Source organism: Odontesthes bonariensis, chromosome 14 (assembly GCF_027942865.1).
Source record: "Odontesthes bonariensis isolate fOdoBon6 chromosome 14, fOdoBon6.hap1, whole genome shotgun sequence".
In the NCBI taxonomy this organism is placed as follows: Eukaryota; Metazoa; Chordata; class Actinopteri; order Atheriniformes; family Atherinopsidae; genus Odontesthes; species Odontesthes bonariensis.
The window spans coordinates 16707129-16730559 of record NC_134519.1 but is presented as its reverse complement, the minus strand read 5'-3'; the positions used below and the strand labels follow the sequence as shown (position 1 = coordinate 16730559).

The 23431-nt window shown below is 40.6% G+C and overlaps 2 pseudogenes; both read left to right on the top strand.

The window, feature by feature from the left end:
* Positions 1–5303: 5303 nt before the first annotated feature.
* Positions 5304–10415, top strand: LOC142399505 (uncharacterized; annotated as a pseudogene).
* A 3931-nt stretch (positions 10416–14346) lies between these two features.
* Positions 14347–17134, top strand: LOC142398294 (aquaporin-1-like; annotated as a pseudogene).
* The last annotated feature ends 6297 nt before the right edge of the window (positions 17135–23431 follow it).

Sequence of the window (23431 nt, the reverse complement as noted above, 5' to 3'; positions counted from 1 at the left end):
CAGATGACCCTGTGATTTGTTGTTGTTTGGAGAGCCATGCCCCTTTTTTTTGTTTGTTTAACATTTTGGTAAAAAGCAGTAAATTAAATTTGGACACATATGGTTAGGAAACATGTGTCTGTTTTTCTAGATGTTCTTGAGGGAGACTTGGGGCTTCCCTGGATCAAGCTTAATCCCTGACTACAAAGTTGGACAGACACACATAAGGCTACCTGTTTTTCCATACATTAGCTGCCATTTCACACATGGCATTGTCATGTGTTTAAAGTGATTTGATCTCAATGGGGGAACAGCTTTAAGGTTATCCGTTCACATGATGGTAGTGTATCTTGAGTAACCACTCGTGTTCAGATCCCACTCATCTGCACTATGTGTGAATAAAAGTTTAACTTATAACTTGCAGGTTTTCTTTTTTTTTTTTCTTCAGAATTAGGTCTAGTCTTTCCTCTCAGGTCAAAAAGTGACTTTTGCCGGATTATGAAAATGTACTGTATATGTACACATCTTTGCATTGTTTATTAGCTTTCAATACAGTCTACCATGCGCCCGGGGTTTAGCACCGACCTTAAAACTTTTATTTATCAACACATGTTATACGGTCAGGTTTGATCATCTGATTTGTCTTCCAGTTTCTCAGACACTCGTTATTTGTACATACAAAGCTATTTTTGGTTTGCTTCCACCCTATCTCTGGATCAACATCACTCCAAAACACATGGGATGTTTTTGACTCTATTCTCAAGACTTTGAAGCCACCACTAAAGCCTGTGTTGAATTAGACATAAGATCATTTGAGTATGCTGCTCCATCTGCTTCGAATCAGCTGCTGAAATATTAAACCATTAAAAAAATGTGTTAATAATTTGGAGGCAATTAGGATCTGGCTGATATTGTTATAGTTGACAATTATTTCCCTGGTTTGACCCACGATGACCTACTTTGATTTATATCTTTGAATGTGATGTATGTTTGTTGCCGTCTCTGTAATTTTCCATACAATACAAGTGTTGAATATTGTTATATGTGAAGCATGTGTGTCCTGTCGTGTAATAAGTGCTGATGAAGTTGCTGCCCATTGGCCTGGGAGATCTATTGAAGTAGATTTTAAATCTCATGATATCTATGTTCAAAGTTAAACAAAGGGTAAGTAAAAGATTAAAAGAAATATCAATATCTGTCTGCAAAGACCACACGAGGTGTTCTTTTTATGAAGCTCCAGGCAACATCACACTTTCTGCTCCTTGTGTGGTTTGGAAATTAACTGCATACGCTGAGGACATTTGAGACATTTGGTTTGAGTGATCTAATCTGATCTGATCCTGTGACTGCCCAACAACAATGTCAGCCCTTCCTACCACTGGCAGGCGCATGTTGCCAGTTCACCTGTTCTTTGTTCCCTTGTTAGCTCCACTGCACTTATACCTGTTTTCACACCTGCCTCTGGACTTTATCTTCACATGTTCCCTTTTTACTGGACTGGATAGTGTAGTGGTAACATTGCCACCCTTGTGTAGGTGACCTGGGTTCAAATCCCCTGCATGAAAGGTACTACCTCCAGTAGGGGTCCTTAGGCTAGACCCCCTTACCCTACCTGTAAGTCGCTTTGGATAAAAGCATCTGCCAAAAGCATAAACATATGTTCATCCATGTCATCTGATGAAGACTCCAAAACATGTATTCAATATCAACTGTTTTTACTTAAGTTTCTGAGTTGTTTATTTGGCTCTGACATTATAAACCAAATGGCATTATGTTGGCCTTGACTCGACCTCTATTCGGAGTAACCCCTGTCAGATGTATTATATGTTTTGGTCTATTAAACAGATTGTTACTGTGGTTCTAAATGCCAAAGAATGATTACTCAAATTATGTTGAGCTCTTAGTTAACATGTACAAAATACAAAGAGAGAACTTTGCATTCACACTTCTGTGCTCTAAGTTTTTTCAGTCTTTTTCTTGAGGTTCTGTTGGTCACTTTCCACCAGTATTATGTGTGATTGACCACCTTAATCACTGTTTGAGTGTGATGTTTGTTGAAGCTGTATGTTATTGATTGACCGCTCTTCCTCCCTTTTGTTTGTCTCTCCTCTCTCTCACTTGCTCTCCATCCAACTGTCTTAAGGCATATGATCAATACTATTATTCTTATTGATCCTATGAAATTATAGGGGAAGCGTGATGGAAAGTGTTGTTTGTGAATTGCAATTCATGCAAAAATTTTGTTTTCCAGGGGGCAGCTTTCTTTGAATCTCAAGTCACAACTTTATGGGTATTTAAATGTTTTCAAGGAAGAAGTAGTTTTCCTAGAATCTCTAGACCCTATTTCATGGAGTCTTGTTCTTTTTGGCCCCTCCCCCCAGTAACATGTCTATTTGTTCAGAAAGTTATTTTATGTTAAGATGGATTATTGAAAAGCATACAACCAGTGTGAATCAGGTATATTTTACATGAATAGACCATGTACAATGTTTGTAGCAGTCTTATTGATTAATCTGCCTTTGCCTTTGTATGATATTTCTTTTAACAATCTTGAGGTGGGAGGCAACAGACCATTTACAGTTCTGTGAAAAATGTGATTGGAAATATGTCATAGCTAGATAATATTTGAACAGGAGCCTTATTTAAAGAAGCCTACTGAGGCACAGTGGCAGTCTTTTCCTTAAAGTTTCCAACTGCAAACTGGGCTGTATTGTCTGAACTCAACTCTAACCTTTGGCCTGGGTACTGGATTATCTGCTAGAGATGGAATAACTAAACAACATACATCTCCATGCTGCCTGTTCTTGGCTGATTTTGAGTTTTTTCTGCGATCACATTTGTTACTTGTTGATTTTTCAACGTAATATTGTATAATATTATCCTCTTTTTTAAGCACCTGGAAGGTAAAGTCTTTGAAGTTGTAAGTACCATTTCACTCTGCTCAACATCCAAACAATCTTATTGATTATATACTTGACTTGCTTCCATTTCTGCACAATTTATCTGTCTAGAATCTCTCAGTTAGGGCTTACTACATCTTAGCATTCAAGCTTCTGGAAGACTAGATTTGTGAGGGAGTTGTGCATTTGTCTTCTTAAATTAGTCAGAACACGTGAACATTTTGGGTACATGGTGGTGAGTATGCATATGATTAGGTTCTCCCTCTGGCAAAGGATCAAACAAGTTTTGATGGGCTCAGCCACAGGAATCATACCACAGATAGATGTTTCAGCAAATGTTTGTGCTGTTGTGTTTGAAGCACTTGGCAAATATCTTTTGTCAAATTTGTCATTTTTTCATGTATATGGAGACACAAATTTAACTGCATGGGAATGCAGTCTCAAGGCATTTTGTGAAACTGCCAAAAAACAAGTGATAATCAGATCGAACCGGTGAAAATAGTAGACGTGAAGGTCATCAGAGTTGAGCTACTCTCGTGGATGTCAGGTAGGACATTTGAGTTTGTCACCCGTCCATCCCAGTGTTGACCAAGCTCACTAAAGTTTGCAACTTCTTTTTAATTTTCAATTGATGTTTGATTATCTTTTGATATTAAAAGCTATTGATTAGTTTTAGACATTTGCTTTTTAATGATTTTTTTGGGGCTTTTATGCCTTTAATGGACAGGACAGTTCAGAGAGACAGGAAGCAGGGGGCAGAGAGAGGGTGAAAGACATGCAGAAAAGGACTGTCCGATGCAGGACTTGAACCAGGGCAAGCTGCAGTGAAGACTGTAGCTCTGTAGATGGGGCATCTGCTTAACCCACTATGCCACCAACCACCCCAAAGGCATGTCTAGTTAGGTTTACAGTACAGTAGATGTTAAAATCTCATTGGGTGAGGTCAGGAAAATACCATGGCTTGTTTTGAAATAGACACATTGCATAAACATATGGCTTACAAGTCCTGACCCCTGTTCAATAGACAAAAAAAATGTATGAATTAACTAAAAGACTAATTTACATTATTAATTTACAAAAGACTAATTTGCCTCCACCCCCCGTAATATGACATATGTAGAGTAGAAGAGTACCATCTCAGATGCATTCAAAACATTAAAAAGGTGTTTTTTGACTACATTTGTCACTTTCTTAAATAGAACACATAAAAAAGTGAGGAAACAATAGTTATCATATGTTTTCTATCTTACTTTGATGATTTAGTCTGTCCTATAGCCTTTTAGTCATAAATTCCTGTCCTTGCTGCAAATGCTGTATTGTCAACATTTCAAAATATTTGTCCATCTATCTTAAATCAAGCTATGATAGGCAAGATACCAGAATTGCTATTTGGTCTTAAGGTTGAAACAAATAAGAAAAAAGCCTAAATCAAGAAACATGCAGCAATAAATGTGCAAGTGATACCATGTTTGTTGAATAAGGAAAACTGGCGATGCAGAGCAGTGTTGCCAAAGGCAAAGTTGATGTTTGAAAGGTTTCTCATTCGTCCTTCAGAGAGGAAGACGAAAAGCAATGTGACCCTTTAACCTCCCAGTTCTTTCACAAAGAAAAGCAAAACGGGAGCCTGGTTTCCTTGTCATGAATTCAAAAGCTCCCATTTCCTTCACAGTGGCAAATGACTGATGTTAAGTTCATTGCAGTGAGCCCTGCATGACACATGCTCAAAATAGAATAAGTGGACTGAAAGTAGTCAAAGCAGAAAACGGACTGAAAGACAGGAAAACTATTTCTTGCAGCTTTAGCAATGAGTGTGTCCTTCACACATAACATCTTTGGAATTAGACCAATTGTTGAAAGTACATTCTGAAATTGACTAATCGATTTAATTAGAAAGATAACAAGCTCTCAATCTAATGTAAGAGTTCTAATGAATATGCTAATTTACAAACAGATTATGAATGAGATATATTGTATATGTAATATTGTGACTTTGTATTTTTTGTTCTAATGTACTTTTTTTTCTGTAACAGCCTGTTGTGGTCTTAACTGAGCTGTGAGCGACAGTAACACTAGCTCCGCCTTCAGCTCAACTGGAAAAGTACCAAGCAGAGTGGGAGTCTTGGAGGTCATTCTCACTGCTTGAAACGCAAATCTCTCTGTTGTTCCTGATCAGTCCTGATTATTTAAACTCACTCACTTGATGAGTCCCTCATAACGTCCACGCCTTGTAGCGGTGTGAGGGCTTGTGTGTCTCAATGACCCCAAGAGCAATGCCAGCGGGAGTGCCTCAATGCTTAGCACCCCTGGCAGGGTCACCCATGCTGGACAGGTCAAAGGGTAGAGGCCAGACAAAATGTGGACCACCTCACCCCGGAGGTGTATAGGCCAACTACCCTTTCTAGAAAAATACATAAGTTACAGAAGCACCGATGATAAGAATCCAAGAAACACAAGTCATGGGAAAGGAAGGGCCTCCAAACAGGAGGCTTATGACGCAGGGCAGTGAAAGCCGAAAGGAAGCTGCAAGGCCGACTCCCCTTCTGACACCCAAGACAACCATAAAGATAGGTACATGGAATGTTAGAACAATGTACGAAACTGGGAGATCAGCACAAGTAGCAAAGGAAATGAGGGAGTACAAAGTCTCTCTACTAGGGCTGAGTGAAACAAGATGGCTACAGGCAGGAGAGATTAGGCTAGCAACAGGAGAGATGCTACTGTATTCTGGTCACACAGAAGATAGAGCACACCACTCAGAAGGAGTCGCCCTGATGCTGGTAAAGGAAGCACAGAGGGTGCTCATTGGCTGGGAGCCGGTCAGCTCACGCATCATAACGGCCAAGTTTGCTACAAAGAAAAGCAACATTAATCTGAATGTTATACAGTGCTATGCTCCTACAAATGACACGGAAGAGGAGAAGAAGGATGCTTTCTACCAGCGACTTCAAGCTGTGTTGGACAAAAGTAGAAACAAGGACATCACTTTACTTATGGGCGACCTCAATGCCAAGATAGGGTCAGATAACACAGGCCATGAGGAGGGAATGGGAACACAAGGGCTAGGTAAGATGAACGAGAATGGGGAAAGATTTGCAGATCTGTGTTCGCTCAATCAACTAGTGATAGGAGGCAGCATCTTTATGCACAAACAAATCCACAAAGCCACATGGAGATCACCCGACCACTTCACAGAAAACCAGATCGACCACATGTGCATCAACCGAAAGTTCCGACGACTGTGGAGTGAAGTAAGGGTGATGAGGGGGGCAGATGTGTCATCAGATCACCACCTTATTGTGACGTCAGCACGGCTGAGGCTGAAGAAATACTCCACAAACACCAATCCAAGTAAAAGATTCAATGTAGGCCTGCTCAAGGATAAGGACATCCAGACAGCATTCAAACTCAGCATTTCTAACAGGTTTCAGCCACTGCAGGAACTCTTTAAAGAGGAGGATATAGATATTGAGAACCAGTGGCAACAGGCCAAAAAGGGCTGGCTGGACACATGTGAGAAGGTCTTGGGCAAGACGAAACAACATCACAAGGAGTGGATGACCTTCCACACTATGAAGAAGCTAGAAAGGAGGAAACAAAAGAAAGAGGTATTGAACACAAGCCGGACAAGAGCAGAGAAGGCAAGGGCACAGGAGGCCTACACAGCAGCAGACAAGGAAGTTAAAAAGAGCATCAAAAAGGACAAAAGAGACCACTTTGAGGACCTAGCCAAGCAGGCAGAGGAAGCTGCAGGGAAGGGAAACCTGAGGGAGCTCTACCTGACGACAAGAAAGCTAGCAGGTAAATTCCAACAAGTAGAGAAACCAGTTAAGGACAAAGAGGGCAACCCACTTACAACAACAGAACAGCAACTTAGAAGATGGGCAGAACACTTTAATGAGCTATTAAACAGACCAGCCCCAGAGGCACCTCCAGATATACCACCTGCAAATACAGAGCTACCTATCAACACTGGAAAACCTACAAAGGTAGAGATCAAGAAGGCCATCATGTCTTTAAAGAACGGGAAGTCAGCAGGACCAGATGAAGTACCAGCAGAGGCCCTCAAGGCGGACACAGTGAGCTCAGTCAACATGCTGCACAGCCTTTTCAGTAGGATTTGGGAAGAAGAGCAGGTTCCCCTGGAGTGGAGGGAGGGCATACTCGTTAAACTACCGAAGAAGGGGGATCTTGGTAATTGTAACAACTACAGAGGGATTATGCTACTGTCAACAGCAGGGAAAGTGTTCAACAGAATTGTCCTAGAGAGAATGAGGGATGTAGTGGATGTCAAGCTGCGAGATGAACAGGCAGGTTTCCGGAAGAACAGGTCCTGTGCTGACCAGATTGCCACCCTACGCATCATAATAGAACAGTCACTGGAATTGAACTCTCCTCTCTACATCAATTTCATAGACTACGAGAAGGCCTTTGATAGCATAGATAGAGACACCTTGTGGAAGTTGCTGCGGCACTACGGGATACCAGAGAAGTTTGTATCTCTAATCCAGAACACATATAAGGACATGGAATGCAGAGTAGCCAAATGCAGGACAGCTAACAGAGAGCTTTAATGTGAAGACAGGAGTACGTCAGGGATGTTTACTGTCGCCATTTCTTTTCATACTGGTTATTGACTGGATTATGAGGACTACTACTAGAGGAGGGAGAAATGGGATCCAGTGGACACTTTGGACACAGCTGGAGGATTTAGATTTTGCCGACGACCTGGCACTCCTCTCACACAACCACAAACAAATGCAAGATAAAACAGCCCATCTGGACAGAACATCAATCAGTACAAGACTCAATATCAGCAAAAAGAAGACTGAACTCATGAAGATTAACATTACAAACAGCACACCAGTCACAATTGGAGGGAAAGAGGTAAAGGAGACAGAGTCCTTTGTGTACTTGGGAAGTGTGGTTGACCGGCAGGGGGGCACGGATAGGGATGTAAAAGCCAGGATAGGGAAAGCAAGATCAGCCTTCATCATGCTTAGGAACGTTTGGGCCTCCAGAGTGATTCGCATAGCCACCAAACTCCGGATCTTCAACTCCAATGTCAAGTCAGTGTCAATGTCAACCCCAATCCCAATTCTATTTTCTACCCCTTCGCCTACCCCTCGCCCCTACCCCTCGCCCCTTCAAACGTAGGGGTAGGCGAAGGGCTTGGAATGTCACCCCTTCGAATTGGGACAGCACTTCACACTCACGAACGTAATAAGTCCGCGCCGTCAGTTGTTACGTAACCAAAAGCGACAGCTTTAGCCAGAAGTAAACAAACATGACCGGTGCTGTGGTGTTCGCGCTGTCCTGGGCTATTCGGATATTTTTAGAAATATCTGCGTCGAAGTGCCATCAGGCGAAGGCGTCTTCGACATCTGGGAGCATTGCTGGATCTTGTTACGGTATGTAGAATGAGAAATTAATGCAAATAACGCGTGAGTGAGCAGCTGGTAGCTTCCAGAGCCGGCGTGTGAAAATGATTGTGTGTGTGTGTGTTTGAAAGTGTTTCTAACTGTACATTTGTGATATCGTGTAATATAGAAACAATTTGCTTGTCTCGTTGGATTTGCTGATTTATTGATTGGAGTAGTATCCTAACCTGGCTAACCTAGCTGAAAGCATAAGCTAACGTTTAGCCTTTGTTACTCGCCTCGTTCCATTTGGAATAAACAATGCGTTTTTGAAGCGGTTTTCTTTGTACCAGGTTCAGATTTGATGACTTAAATAAATGCACTGCCTTGTGTGTGCTATCAATGTGTTGGTTTGGGAGGATAAAAGCCTGATCTTTCCATGTTTTTCTTTCCAGCAGACGGGTCATCCTACACATTATTGCCCATTGGACCACAACATGTACCCCAATTTTTTTTGTTATCCCTTGTATAATAAATCTCTTCATACCAATATCCGTTCCAGTCGTTCATATGATGTTGATGTGATAATCATGCTCACAAACCTTTTGTCCTTAATTTCTTTTATTAGGCTCACATTACAGACTGGTAAGGCAGCTTATTTTCAGAAATAACAGCTTAAAGTGTCTGCTGTAAAGTGTCTGCTGCAAATATGGACAATAAACAGTATGAATATAAACAATATGAATATAAAACGGGCAACAGTGCAATCATCAAGAACGAGATGGTGGGGTGACCGGAGCAGGAACAGCGAAGGCGCATGGCGCATCGGAGGTGCTGCATGGGCTCAGTGATGTTCTGGGGGAACAAGACACGACATGACATTACAGCATGCACTTTCATCCGTTGTAAAAAATTAAAAAAAGGTGTTTCAGAATGCGGTAGTGGTGGCTGTGTGTACAATAGGTGCATGGCGCATCAACTCACCGTAAAGTTTGTCTATCATGCGCTCAAACCGAGCTAAAAAGCGCTCCGTTTTCTGCTCGTGGCGCTTCTGCTCCTTCAGGCTCTCCTGTATCAGGTAATCCATTATGGGATTGGACTTCCTACTTCTTTTTGGGGATGGGATCTTCGTTTTCGGCGCTAAACCTGATCAGGCTCTTTGTTTGTGCTTGAGTCCCTGTGAATCAGTCACGTATATGAATGCTTGTGATAATAGGTAGCGAAATGACGCTCAAAAGGAACTTCTCTATGGTTAACCAACTACATTGCTTGTAAATACTCGTGTTACAATTTAAAAAACGACAACTCTTTCGCAGCACCTTCACATGCATTGACCGATTACTCCATGTAAAATAGCGACTTTTCCCATGTGCGTTTATAGCAGAAAACAACTACACATTGCCACCACTTTAAACTCACACAATACACCAGTTATCACAACCTAAAACGGTTAAAACAGTTAAATTATGGCAAAAAAATAGAAGAACTTACATTTGTGTGGTGAATTTTTAAAAAGACTCGCGATCTCCCTTTAGTCGCGTTGTACTCTGGGAAATATATCATACCCCTTCAAACGGAGTCTGCCTGGCCGAAGCCCTCCGTTTCAAGGGCTACAACGGAGGGGTAGGGCTAAGGGGAACGGCTTTGGAAGAGTATTGGGACAACACTACCCCTTCACGTGAACGCGCAAAACGGAGGGGAAGGGGTAAGGGGTAGGGCCAAGGGGTGAATTGGGATTGGGCCCTACGGATCCGAGACATGGAGAACCACAAAAGCAACACAACACAGGATACAAACATTTATAAACACTTGTCTGAGAAGGATCTTTAAGATTAAGTGGTCAGACAAGATCAGCAACCTGGAGCTGTGGGATAGAGCAGGACAAAACCCGGTGGGAAGCCAGATCCTCAAGAGAAAATGGTCTTGGATAGGCAACACCCTTAGGAAGACACCATCCAGCATCACAAACCAGGCTCTAACCTGGAATCCACCGGGTAAACGAAGGAGAGGAAGGCCAAAAAACAGCTGGAGAAGAGACACGGAGGAGGAGATGAGGAGCATAGGCAACAACTGGCAAGACCTAAGGAAGAAGGCCCAGAGACGAGTGCAGTGTCACGTGAGGGATAAGTCAAGATGGTCGCCAAGTGAGGGCACTGTCAGCCTCGCGGTAAAGTTTTAAATGTTTTAAAGTTTTAGAGACTTTCCGATCAAAGTGGTAAACGAAATGGCCAACGGACAGCTTATCCTACTTTTTCTGCTGACGTTTTGTCAAATCGTCGGGCTGTACAATTCATTTGCGGCTGGCAGAGACACGGAAGCCGGTTTGTTTGTAAAATCAGCTGGTGACAAACATTCCAGTCAAATACCCATCGGACATTACCAACTGTTTAATAAATTAATCCGACCGTTCCATCATGCCCCAAACAAACAGCGCTCCAGGAGGAGAAATGTTGGAGATGTAAGGATAAGTTTTACGCTATGCGGGGATGTTCATCCTTGCCCTGGACCATCCACCTGCAAAACACCTAGGTGCCTATGCCCAAACTGCGGGAAGACTGTGAGATCTAATGCAAATGCAATTGCCTGTGATCAGTGTGACGAGTTTGTTCACATAAAATGTGCAAACATAGAGCGTAAAACTTACACTTTGGCCGTCAAAGCGCAGGCAAACATTCAACTGGTGTGTAATGCCTGTTGCGCGCATGAATTGTGCGCCCCCGATATCCTGGATTATACGCAAGAGGATAATACACATTTCGGTGGGGATGACAGTATGACTGAGAAAGGGGATACGTCCTTGGAACTTTTGAATCAAAGAGGGCTACATTTTATTCACCTCAACGCAAGGAGTTTACTTCCGAAAATAAAAAGAGTTAAGGCAGTTTATCGCAAGGACAAAAGCCGCAGTGATTGCTGTGACTGAGACGTGGCTGGACTGTTCCATTGAGGACGACGAGATCAAGCTGCCTGGTTTCAACTGCTACCGGCAAGACCGCAATAGGAACGGAGGAGGGGTATGTCTTTTTATTCGGACTGATTTATCATTCACTCCTTGCCCGGACTTACAGATAGACTCGTTGGAAACTGCTTGGGTTGAAATTCGACTGCCCAAAACAAAGCCGATTTTGGTGGGAGTGTGTTACAGACCCCCAAAACAAAATGACTTTTATGAACTTTTAGAATCAGTGTGTATTGATAGCAATGTGCTGCTGGAGAGAGAATGCATCCTTTTGGGTGATTTTAACACAAATCTGTTGTTGACAACTAAAAATGGACTTCTTAAAAAGTTTTTACATTTTTGCAAGGTGTTTGGGTTACAGCAACTTATAACTGAGCCAACCAGAGTAGATTTGTACACTAAATCTATTTTGGATCTGATACTAGTTACTGACAGTAAGAAAATCTGCTGCTCTGGGACATTGGAAATTGGTCTCAGTGACCATAAAATAATTTTCTGTACTCGTAAGACATCTAAGGGTAAACTTGGTTCAGAATCTCATCATTCCATAAAGATGAGATGTACAAGACAATATTCTAAGGAGGCTTTTGAACTTAAACTTGCTGATCAGGATTGGAGTAAAGTTTTTGACAGCAAGGAACCTGATCAGGCATGGAAGTTGTTTAAGGAGAGGTTTTTAGCAGCACTGGACATGGTTGCACCAATGAGAGAGATGAGAATTAAACAGAAGAGAGCCAAATGGATGACGACTGAAATAATTGATCTAATAAGACAGAGAGATTATTATTATAGAAAATTCTCTAAGTCTAATCTGCAACATGATTTTGATAAATATGTATATAACCGGAACCAAGCAAGATATCATATACAGAAAGCGAAAGCTGATTACTATGCTGAAGCTGTTACAGAAAATATCCACCATCCAAAGAAGCTGTGGAAGATACTGAAAGACATGGGTGCTGGAAAAACAAATAGTAACAGTTGTAACACTGGGATTGATATTGACAATGCAATTTCCTTTGACAAAAAGGTTATATCAAATCATTTTAACATGTTTTTCACTACAGTTGCTGCCAGCCTGGCTTCACATCTACCAGTAGGATCTGGGAATCTGGGCCATCTTTTCTGAGGTCAATTTACAAAGATGTATCACCCGATTCATTTGAACTTTGCTCAGTATCAAATAAAAAGATAGGGGAGATGTTGGCATCATTATCCACCAACAAGGCCACTGGCATGGATCAAATACCAGCCAGATTCATTAAGGACAGTGCTAATATGACAGGGGGAGTCATTGCACACATAGTTAATCTGTCTATACAACTTGGTAAAGTTCCAACTGAAATGAAATGGGCCAGGGTACTGCCTCTATTCAAGAAAAATAGGAGGACAGATGTTAAAAACTATCGACCAGTGTCAATTTTACCAACGTTGTCTAAAATTTTGGAAAGAGTGGTCTTTGATCAGATGGAGAGGTACTTAACCCAAAACAACTTGTTATATGACCTCCAATCTGGTTTTAGATCTGCATACTCCACTGACACATGCCTCACTCACCTATGTGATTACATCAGACATGAAGGTGAAAAAGGAAATTATACTGGTATGGTTTTATTGGATTTGCAGAAAGCGTTTGACACAGTGGACCATTCAATTCTTTTATCTAAGTTGCAATGCATGGGGTTTGGCCAGGCTTCATTACAGTGGTTCAAATCATATCTATCAAATAGAAATCAAATCTGTGATTATGATGGAGTATTGTCAGAACCTTTGCCAATATCTTGTGGGGTGCCCCAAGGTTCAATTTTAGGCCCTTTGTTATTTCTTATTTATGTAAATGATATGCCAGCAGCTGTTAAATGTAAAGTCATTCTCTACGCTGATGATTCCTCACTACTCGTATCTGGTAGAAACATCTCTCAGATTCAAGACACCCTAACTGATGAGTTGAGTAATGTAAGGCAGTGGCTGCTAGACAATAGACTGTCACTACATGTGGGGAAATCTGAATGCATTTTATTTGGTACCAAACTCAAGCTAAAAAAGGCTCCTGAGTTAGAAGTCACATGTAATGGTAATAAAATTCAGACAAAGACAACAGTTACATACTTAGGTTTAACACTGGACCAGACTTTGACAGGTCAGACAGTTGCGGAGAAGCTATTAAATAAAAGTGCTTCCAAATTGAAATTTTTGTACCGTAGCACGAGGCAATTAGATTTTAAAGTAAAAAAACTTCTTGTGTCAGCGCTTGTGCAGTGCCATTTTGACTATGCCTGTTCAGCATGGTACAGTGGACTGACAGTGAAAATTAAAAATAAAATGCAGGTTATGCAGAACAACATGATCCGTTTTATATTAGGAAAACCATCTAGGTATCATGTCACTTTTGATGATTTTAAGAAAGTGGACTTTCTGCCGGTAAAGCTAAGGGTGGAACAGCTAAAATTGAATCATATGTTCAACATCATCAATGGGTTAGCCCCTAAGTATTTGGGATCCCAAATTGTAATGGTGCATACTCAACATGCCCATGAAACAAGAGCCAGTGTCCGCTCCTGTAAGGTACCATCTGCAAAGAGCGCAGCACGTAACTCTTTCTTTTATACAGGGATTATGCTATGGAATAGCCTTCCACTAAATATTAAAGAGTCAGAAACAAAAAGGGTTTTTAAACAAAGAGTTAGAGGTTTTTTGTGGAATAAAGTAGAGAATTAGGTGACTTAGGAATGTGATTGTATACGAGTATATGTGATATCTGTTGCATGTGTTGTATGTCTTGTCATTTCCCATCAGGGACCATGTTGGAAATAAGTGTTTTACGCTTTTACATGTAATCCCTTGGATACCCATTGTCTTCCTATATCCATAAATAAACCAAACCAAACCAAAAAAAGTGGAGGACAATCATCGGTGGCCTATGCTCAGGCATGAGTAATGGGCCTAGGTAAAGTAAGTACTTGATGAGTGCTGGTGAACGTTACTCATAACAGCTGGGGTGGCTGGTGCAAACAATTTTCTGTGCCTCAGTGTATGGTGCATCACGCAAATGCCACATAAGATCTGTTAGATTGCATGAGGCTGACATTGCCCGAACAAGCATGTCAGAGATTAAAATGTGGGCATTTTGGAGGGTGGTTCTGGCTGAGAGATGAAAGCGGCATTTGCCTTTGGGTTGGTTGTTGCCACATTGTCTCAGGCAACGGGACACATTAGCTGTGCTCACCTAAATCCTGCCTTCTTCTTGGGTTTGCTGAACAGCTGCCGGATGAGTGTTCTCAAAGCCTTCTTTTTTTTAAATGATAGCTCAGATGCAGGGTGCAGCGGCAGACATTGTCATTGTGTATGGTATCAGGCCAGAAGCCACAGATTCACTTGGTGGTAACAAGGCGAGGGTGAATCCATGTGTTTCCAATTTGTCTGAATAATGCACCGACTTATAAATTACATTAGGAACTAAGACAGGGTGGCATTTGGGGAATTGCTGTCCACTTGCTCTTGTTTTCTGTGAAAGTTGTGCTCTATGACTGCCTAATTTACTATCTATTGATGATTACTAGTTTAATTTAAATGTCAAATGTTAATTACTGGGATTTGTAGTCTCTACAACAAAGTCGGGCCTTTTCTCTGAGGGGATAGGATGAAAGCTTGTGATGACCTCTTTAGTGATTAAAGCACTGAGTCAGTCAGACAAATACTGCAAATTCTGGGATTTGTGCAGCATTCTTAATTTCAGGAGAATGATGAGCCAAGGAGAGATTTTTAAAGGCTCTGCAGCACTGGTGTGTTAGGGCTGTTGGTTGGTATGTTCTTTTTACAATCTACTTCAAGAGAGGTCAAGGATATACAATAAATTCTTCCACCATAAGTCAATGCAAAAAAAAAAAAATCAAACCAGCGTGTTTTTTTTTTTGTCTGTTGCTCAACGGAATCGGCACATGTAAAAGTTTTGGCTCTGAATTACTACTGAGCCTTCAGCTGGTCGTGTGTGTTCAGTCGCTGACAAATGAAACAACGTTTGTGAGTGCACCTCTGTCTCTCTGTTGGATACTTTGCTTGGGTGAGTTAATGAAAACATTCCTTTATTTCCCCTGTCATTGTCATTTGGCAGATGGTTCTTCCATCTTACTGGGGCCTGACACAATAGAGTGGCTTGAATTGGACGCAAGTCAGCCTTGCATGTAATCTGCTGATGTACAGCCAGAAAATTAAGTGGTGTTTTCCTCTGATATGCTTTACAGATCAGCTACACAGGATGCGGTACCAACCCAGCTCGGACCTGCAGATATTCAGGAGTCTTTTGATGATCATCGGGCATGTATTATGGAGCTGAAAATTAGATTTTGTAAGTAATTTCTGTTGCACATATCGGACGCGTCTCTCTGTTGTTTGGTATTTCAGGTGTACTGGCTGAACCAATGAGTGCCAGTGTGGTGGCAGCACTTCTGTATAATTACCTGCTGGCACCCAGAGATGAGATCTTCTGTGGGAAAAAAAACAAGAGTCTTAGTCTGCTGTGGCTCAGTGTTGGAAAATAAAACTGAGACACTTCTGGGGGAGATTTGACATGTACAATGATCAAAAGAGCTGGTCTTAGTGGAAAGAAGCACTGTAACATTGTGTGACATAAAATTATTTTTATAATTCCATGACATGATCAGGGAGTCTCAGGTGCAGTGGCGTTGGGTGACCGTGTATCTGATCCTTGTGTTTTACAGCTCACAGTGAACGTAGGCGCCGGCTTAGCCATCGAGTTCCTTGCGACTCTTCAGCTGGTTCTGTGTGTTATAGCGGTGATTGATAACAGACGAAATGACGTGAAATTCTCTGCACCACTAGCTATTGGCCTGTCAGTGGGAGTTGGACACTTTGCAACTGTAAGTGAATATCAGTGCACTTCTACTAAAACTGTTATGCTATTACATACATTTATAGGACTAATTGTGGCATTCTAAAAATCTATCATTTCAGGAGGATAATGCATACCTTTACTGTACAACAGTGTTTTATCTGAGAACAGGATGAGGGTGGCCAAAATAAAAGTTTTATCCAACAAAATTGGGAGTTTTGTAAAGAAATTCCCCTGTTCAGCCAGCGTCAATGATGGTCTTCAGTTTTTCTCTACAGCAGCACAGTTTCCTCGTGTTTAGACAGTGTTGGTCACAGTTTAAGACTTTCCGTCTCTGCAACATTGCAAAATTCTGCATTGTGTGTGGGGATGTTGTGCCAGGAGTTCAGGAAGAGGGTGCAGCAAATCACACTTGTAAAAGCGGCTACATAAGTGTCACATTAAGTCTGGTGAAAACCAACGACGTGTCAAATCTAAGAAAAAAAGTGTTAGCAAGTAGCAGTTGAGTGGGGTTTTATCTGGCAACATGAGGCTGTTGGAGGAGGTGCAAACAGTTTGGTGCTTTGATTGACGGCAGCAAAACCAGCAAACTGATTAATGTGATGACGAATGAATGCCACAATTAGTTGGCAACATGAACAACTTAAAATCAAAGTTACTGGTATGTAATGTACTGAAACATTGTTTGCGGTCAATCACCACATCTAAAGTTCTCAATAAGGTTTGCTGCAGAGCTTCATCTTTTAGGTGTTATATTACAAAAACTCACGATGCAAGATTTCCCAGCACAGCTGACATTTTACAGGGATAACTGGACTACACAGTCCTAAACTGCTACTATGAATTTCTCAATTCTTTGCATAACTGATACGCTTTATGTGCTCTCACTTACAGATGAGTTTCACGGGTTGAGGCATTAATCCTGCTCTCTCCTTTGGACCAGGTGTGGTACTCGGAAGGATGAAGAACCATTGGGTCAGCAGGCAGATAAAAGCTTTTTGTCCAACAGTCATTTTTTTTCTATCTACTATAATCATTTCAAATGTAGCTGGTGTACTGGCTGGGGCCAATATGTGGTGGCATGAGTTAGCCTCAGAACTCGTATGTACATCCTGCGTAATGGCCGAGATGAAGAAGACATGAGAGGTGAAACTATTGCAGGGGACAACAGTGGTGCTCGCCCAAGTCAGTGGCCAAAGCACTGAAAAACGGGAAATGTTTTAGCTTCAGTGAAATTATATACCACTATCATGTACTTCAAATGAGCTACAGGTACTGTTGTTTTGTTTTGTTTTTGCAGGGATTGCTTTTCATCATGTGTGCCTGAAATAGTTGGGTATCTTTTAAAACAGATTTTTTCATTCAGTTTCTCTGTTTTGATTTGAAAATTGTTTTCTAAAGGGCAAAGCTGAAAGTATCTTCATATTGGATTGCTACCCAATACTGTAGACATATGTATCTGCATATATGTGTGAAGAGAGGGAGAGATCGAAATGATTAGGACAGAATTTTCTTTGTAATGCATAACAGAGAGCATATGTTATATTCAAGATGTTTGGCAACAGTCCCACACTTTTTTTCTGTATTTTTATCAAATAAGGAAAGGATGTGGCTCAGGTATCTGCACATACAAGCAAACTAAACTGAGAATAAGAAATAGCATGATTAGACAAGATGTGGCCATGTGGAGATTTCCTGTTTAGCTGTGTTACAAGAATGTCCTTTCTCCATTTACGCACAGGGCCCCTTTCATGTCCTTTCTCCATTTACGCACACGGCCCCTCTCATGTCCTTTTTCCATTTACGCACACGGCCCCTCTCATGTCCTTTTTCCATTTACGCACACGGCCCCTCTCATGTCCCTTTTTATGGATCATGGATATATTATGTTCTCCACACCCCTGGCTAATCTTGAATAGCATAGCCATCAAATGACTTTAAACTCCACCTAAACGAACATTCCTAACAGTGACTGCATAGTGCGAGGACAGTCCACCCAAGGTTGTCAAAATACGTGCCCGTTATTGTAAGTTTGATCGCCAGTCAGGACATCCGCTGTGGTTTAGTGCACATCCCCCAGCTGTCCCCGTCTGTGTGAGATGATCAATAACAAAATGTCCCAAATGATTTTACGATGCCATGTGATGCAGTAAAGATGAGCGTTTTGTCACCTATTGTGGTGCAGCTTCAGACAGACGTTTTATTGGGAGCAGTGAGGAAATGAAAAATGGTTTTAAAAGGCTGCCAAAAACAGTTAGTTTCTTTCAATTGAACTGCGTCAAACAGCTGCGTCAGTCCAATTAGAAATACCTCTCAAATCACTCTTTCCATGCATCATGTAGCTCAGGCTCAGTGTATGTTTCCACAACTAAAATAAACTTTTCTTTCGGTTCCATTTCTGGGTTTGACTCACTTTTACGACATGGCGATGCTTCTTCACATGTTTATTTATTTAACTTTTCTTTTTATGGTGGAATCTTAGGACCAGTCATGTGACCGCGGGCAGCCCAAAAAATCTCCTTTGTGTGCTTAACCTCGGGGGTCAGAGCATTGTGTTTTGGCTCTTGTTTTGAAGTTTGTCTCCAACAACATGGACAAAGCTCTTTCTGTTGCTCCTCACTAATTTTGTCTGAGAGCATTCATCAAATCATTTGGCTCTCATGTTGAACTTGATTGGTCCGTAACTTGGCGCTGGAGAGTGTTCAGTGGTCCTCTCATTATATTTCCCAAAACAAATAAAACAATTGAGAATGAAGATCTGACCTGGTTTAGGCTGATTACACAGCGAGAAAATATTTCCTTTATTTCTATCTTTGAAAATCAAGAATAATACACTGAAGGAAACAACTGGAAGAACTCTTCTGATCAATAAATGCTGGTTCAAAACCAATTGCTTGTGTTTCCAAAGCCTGATAAACCTAATTTCTTTGAGAGCTCGACCACAAACGCATCACTAAGCCACTCTGTTGCACTGTCATAGTGACAAGCTCCTTTATTACAATGAACTTAATTACTGTAGTTCATTTTGAGTCAGTAAAACCATTGTACTGCATGGTTTGTCATGCATTAATTCATGACCAGAAATAGCCTCAAGCAAATATATCCAATTTGACGGACGCATCTTGAAAGACTGCAGTGCCTGGATGTTATTCGAAATTCAATTATTTTAAAGTGTAACCACAGAGGCAAAAAACATATAGACAGTATATGAATAAATATATACAAATATATGTACATATTATATTAAACTCTCTGGTAAATTATAAGTTGTTGTTTTTTAATACCATATCATGTCTTTTTTTCAAAAAAGTCAAAAGAAAACATCCAAATATACACTGAGGTGGTTATATTACTACATTTGTCATTTTGTGATGTTCACCGAAATAATGCCAGGTGTGGATAAATGAACACAACATTTCTGAAAACTTTAAATACAAAAAGGGTCCTCTTGATATTCCAATGCAGGAATCACATTTTATTGTGATATTTATTGACATCTATTGAACATTTTCACTTTGCATAAAAAAGTATTTGCAAAAACAGAATCAAACTATGTTAACTGTAAATGGTCCACGCTTATGAAGCTCCTTTTAACCTTTTCTGGGTTCTCCAAAGAGCTTTTACAGTGTGTTTCTCATTCACACGAATAATCATACGGCACCTCTTTAGGATCTGACTCAATCTGATACGCAGATATCTGGTCTGATAATATTTGTGTATTTACCTGCTGCATATTGGAACATAACATTATGAAACTGAAAATAGAAAATGTTGTTCTATTCTATTTCTATCTTGTGCCATTTGTGACCTGCACTGAAATATTAGTGTTTTGGGTGCCCTTCGCAAATAATTAGATTACCGTTAGACTGATTTGTTACAAATTGGCCTGAGTATTCGTTTTGAAGTCAAAGGGCGAATAATGTAATAAAGATCATCTTTTGTATGCTCAGCAGAATATGTAAGGTAACATCTCGCAATCTAACGACTGATCGGCATTAAGCTCAAACTAACTTCTGGGCTCTTATCTACAACACAAGCTCACTCCCTTTGTGCATTTTATCAGTTCTGGCAAAGAGTCAGAAGAGGGTGAACTGAGCAAAAAATTAGGTTCCAAAAAAAACTGCAAAGTAAAACACTCTTCACTTCCCTTTTTTTTTTTTTTACAACCGCATGGACCACAGAGATGTGTTGAAAATGATCCCTCAGCTCTTTCTAATTGACACTTTACAAATACATTTCACAGCTCCAGTGCTTTTCTCCAAACATCAGCACAACACCCAACAGACTTTGTAACGGCCAGGTTTCAAACACAAAAATAGCAGAGAGCGAATGTTCCCACAACTGCAGATTGCGTCACAAATCCTGACCTGTGAAACAAAAGTCAAAACAGGCCTCAGTGTTTGCCATTGATTGCATAAAGCTTATGATTCCCATCTCAGTGTTAGGGTTCGTTAGTTCCTAATGTCCAGTGTGACTTTGTTGAACAGGAGATCCTATCAAAGACTTCAATTCCTTCAGCACAGCACTAAAGGTACAGTTTCAAGTTTACACCCATAATATGCACCAACTGAGACATATAGAAAACACTCAAATAACAGCAGTTACCTTTGCGAAGCCAACATTAAATACCAAAAATGGCCTTGTCTTTGTTTCTATCCAGAATTCTAACTTAAAGGCAGGGTAGGGGATCTTTTTCTGGAACATTTTTTTACATATTGCTTGAAATACTCTTCACACCCCCATTGCAACCAATTAATTAAAAGTTTTGACACAAATATGAAAAGTTTGTGGCCTCTAGAACGTACAATCTAGGAAAAACAGTATCCAATCATTGTGAACGCACCGTTCACAATGATTGGATACTGATGCCGTCTATCAAACTGCAATCTGCTCCTCCCTCCCCCTCCCCCTCCTTCCCCCTCCTTCCCCCTGTGCGCGTACCCTGCTCCGTGAACGAAGCTTGGCAGGAAGCTAAACTAGAGCCAGCTTGGCTAGCACCTAGCATTATTAAACGTATAGTTAGCATAAACTAAATACTAAATACGGCAACGATCGATGCTTGCTGTCAGAACAGCGCTCGTGCACCTTCGTGCTCGTGCGCGTTCATGTACTCTAGAGGCGTGCCTTCGGGGGGAAAGTGAAGAAAAGGGTTGGGACTTTTTACCTGTGTATTTTCAAAATGCAGCTTCGCTGGACTCAAAATCCAGGATCTCCTACCCTAGCTTTAAGACACATACAACATCGCGCTCTGAGTATAGACGTAGGCAGGCAAGGCAATTTTATTTATAGAGCACAATTCATACACAGGGCAATTCAAAGTGCTTCACAGCTACATAAAATCACAAGAAGGCAATAAAATCATTAAAAAGAAATAAAAAATAAAATAAAATAAAAACCCATTAAAACAATCAGTAATTAATTAAAAAGCAAAGAGTGCAGATAAAATACTTTCAGGTGTCATATGCACAGCTAAATAGAACTGTTTTCAGCCTGGATTTAAACATTGTCAGAGTTGAGGCCTGTCTCACATCTTCTGGAAGACTGTTCCAGATTTTAGGAGCATAAAAACGTAGAAGTATACATTTATACAATATTATTACATCATACACAAGCATTTTTGATAAGTGAAAGTTTAGAAATAGATATCCAAAGTGAAAAAAATGCATGTGATGTGTGAATAGCAGGAAATGGGGAATTTCATGTTTACCTGCAATCTTTAGAGAACATTCACACAACACTTATACACAGCCAATTAGATTTTCATGTGTTAAAGCACAGCAGTGTATCATCTTTGACCACTACTGGAAGAAATAGTGTGCAACACTGCCGCCATATGGTAGAAATTGGAATTGTGCCTGCATGTCCTGGTCTCACCTTGAAGCTCATAACACAACCTGAAAAAGTTCAGCCGAAGCATCACCAGGGCCTGATAACACCTTAAATTAGTTAAATGAGCCAAAATATATGAAAGAATCAAGTCCAATTGGAGTGCTACCTGGAACTAGTACTTTGTAGAGATGGTGCTCTTTGGTGATAGGCTTTGTTGATTCCAAAAGTTGTAGAATACCAAGGCACTCGTCGTCTTAGTAGTTAAAATGCCTTTATTTTATGGGCAAAACATAATTCAGTCAAAATATATGTTTTCTTACGTGTCTGGCCTTTCAGACAAAGGAAAACACTGGTTTTGTATAGTAGGTAATGCAAAAAGTTGAGAAATGTATAGTCTAGTTATGACACTAATCATAATAGCAGTAGCAGTTGGCAAAGCTAACAGCCTGCTCTCGTGCTGTTATCACAGATATAGTGAATTAAGCTGAGCTAACGTGAATCTCTCCCAACGATTCGTTCATAACTGCTCTCTCCCTTCCCTCTCAAACAACTGCAGGTTGCTGCCAGAGAAAGTCTTCCTAGTAAATGCTGCAAACAGATAATTGGTGTATTTAATCAAATCCCTGGCAAGTAAGTTGTCCTCGTGTCGCGGCTTGGGTTGCAGTTTTAAAGCGGGCACACAGATAACTTGTATCTCTCTTTTCATGTTTTAGTGAGACGGAGAAGAAGACCACACTTGACCAGGCTTTAAGAGGTGTTCTTCGTGAACAGATTGTAAGTTTTTTTTTTTTTTTTTTTTTTTGGGTAACCTAACAGTTCTTCGAACATTTTAAATAATACTTTATCTCTGTAGGATGAACAGACAGCGAGTTGTGATGACTACCTGTCTCTCATCTACCTGAGCACAGCAGTGTATCATCTTTGACCACTACTGGAAGAAATAGTGTGCAACACTGCCGCCATATGGTAGAAATTGGAATTGTGCATGCTGGTCTCACCTTGAAGCTCATAACACAACCTGAAAAAGTTCAGCTGTAGCATCACCAGGGCCTGATAACACCTTAAATTGGTTAAATTAGTCAAAATATATGTTTTCTTACGTGTCTGGCCTTTCAGACAAAGGAAAACACTGACTCGGTTGAGAAATTTATAGTCTAGTTATGACACTAATCATAATAGCAGTAGCAGTTAAACACACATGATATAAGTAAGATATTACAAAAAAGTTAGATATATGATCAGTTTAAATCTAATCTATAATTGAATTAATTTGAATGTAGCGTTACCAATCAGCTTAAAAAGGTCTGCATCAACATTTAACACAAAATAAATGCAACAAATCTGTCTCTTCAAATGTCAGACCCTGCTAAAAATGTAATGTTTTCAGGCCTTAACTAAAATTGTAATACTTTTATTGGCAGGGTTAAAACTAACATTTTTGTATTCAATTAAAAAAATGTCACGAAACATGCCGAGCACGATGGATACAAAGCTGGCTACAAAGCTGGCTGCAAATATAACAGTGGCTATATTTGTCATAAATGCCAGAGCCAAATTT